This window comes from Erithacus rubecula, assembly GCF_903797595.1.
Source record: "Erithacus rubecula genome assembly, contig: scaffold_114_arrow_ctg1, whole genome shotgun sequence".
NCBI classification, from domain to species: domain Eukaryota; kingdom Metazoa; phylum Chordata; class Aves; order Passeriformes; family Muscicapidae; genus Erithacus; species Erithacus rubecula.
The window spans coordinates 82,433-83,950 of NW_027636257.1; positions in this window are offsets into that span (position 1 = coordinate 82,433).

Here is a 1,518-nt window from a genome sequence, read left to right on the forward strand (position 1 = left end):
GGAGGACACTTGGGGGCATTGAGTGGGCACTAAAAATGAACTTAGGGATCCTGAAGGAAAGTCTGGGCTTTGAAGTGGCTCATGGGGGTCTGTAAGGGGGTTCTCCGGGGTGCAGGGGATGATGGAAGTTGTAGGAGTAGGTATAATACAGTTTAATGGGGCCGCAGAGCATCATGGTTATTCCAGGTGCAGCTGCAGTATCTCTCGGCGAAGCATGGGGCATGATGGGAGATGAAGTCATTGCTTGAATAGCACTCTATGGCACCACAAAGCATGATGGGAGCTGTAGTCCCGGAAGTGATTCTAGTGGAGTGTTTACGGGCTCTGGGTGGGCACTTGGGGGAAACTTTTGCCTCTGAACGGCAACTTCAAGTCCTCATTGAGGAATGTTTACAGTTCGGGAGCACTTGGGGGGAGCTTGGGGAGCTCCAACCAGGCTCTTAGGGCACGAAGCACAGCAGGAGTTTTAGGCACAGGACTGTGTTATGAGGTGCTCTCAGCTTGAAGGGGATGGCAGGATATGAATTCCCAGAAGTGGCTGTAACGGGCATCTGTAGGCTTGGGAGCATTCAAAGGATTCGGGAATGTTTTGGGGGGTACCCGAATGGCCGCTGAGGGGACATTTAGGGATCCTTGGAGTTTCTGGAGGACATCTATTGGACATACAGGGGGGATACCGGGGTTCTGTGGGGCGCAGGGCATGATGGATATTGTAGTCCCGGCTCCAATGGGGCTCTATGGGGCTGCAAGGCATGCTGGGAGTTAGAGGCAGAAAGGAAAAATGGCGCTGACTCCAGGCACCACCCCTGAGGCCCCGGTCCCCCGCCTGAACCTCCTTGGTGGCACCTTGGGCTGACACATACCTCAGGAGGGTGTCTGTTTTCACAGGGGAAAATAAGGTGTTTTAGATTGCTTCAAAAGTAAAACAAAGGGGAGAAAACCCTGTTTGCTGGTGTGGAGGCAGTTCTCCAAGCACAGCAGGTCTCAGGTGAGTCAGGACAGACAGGATGGGGTTGGGGAATGTGGAGCAAGGTTGCCCACATGGGCTCAGACCTCAAGGCACAGCTTCTCTGAGCAGGCCAGACCTCCTGAGGAGAAACTCTGGATCAATATCAATCACAGAATGCTGCAATCACCTCTGCCTAAAGAGAACAGTAATAAAATCCATCCTTTAAAATAGGAATGGATATTTTTAAGAAACACTTTGAAGTGTTTTTCCGTAACTATTATAGGAAACATTCCTAATGAACTACACCAGACCAGAGGGAAATCAAGGCAGAGCCATGGTTTCTTAGGAAACCTCTCAAGAACTCCAAGTGAGAATCAAACTCCAAAGTCCCTTAAAGTTTTAATGGGTCCCGGTGAGGGACACAACTGGGAAAGTGTCCCCAAGCCTCAATCAGAGCAGAGAACTGGAGACAGAGATGATAGGTGGGGACAAAGAGAAGCCAAGTCTTGGTGCCCAGGGGCACAGCAGGGTGTGTGCCATCAAGGGCTCTGAGGCGACACCTTGTCCTG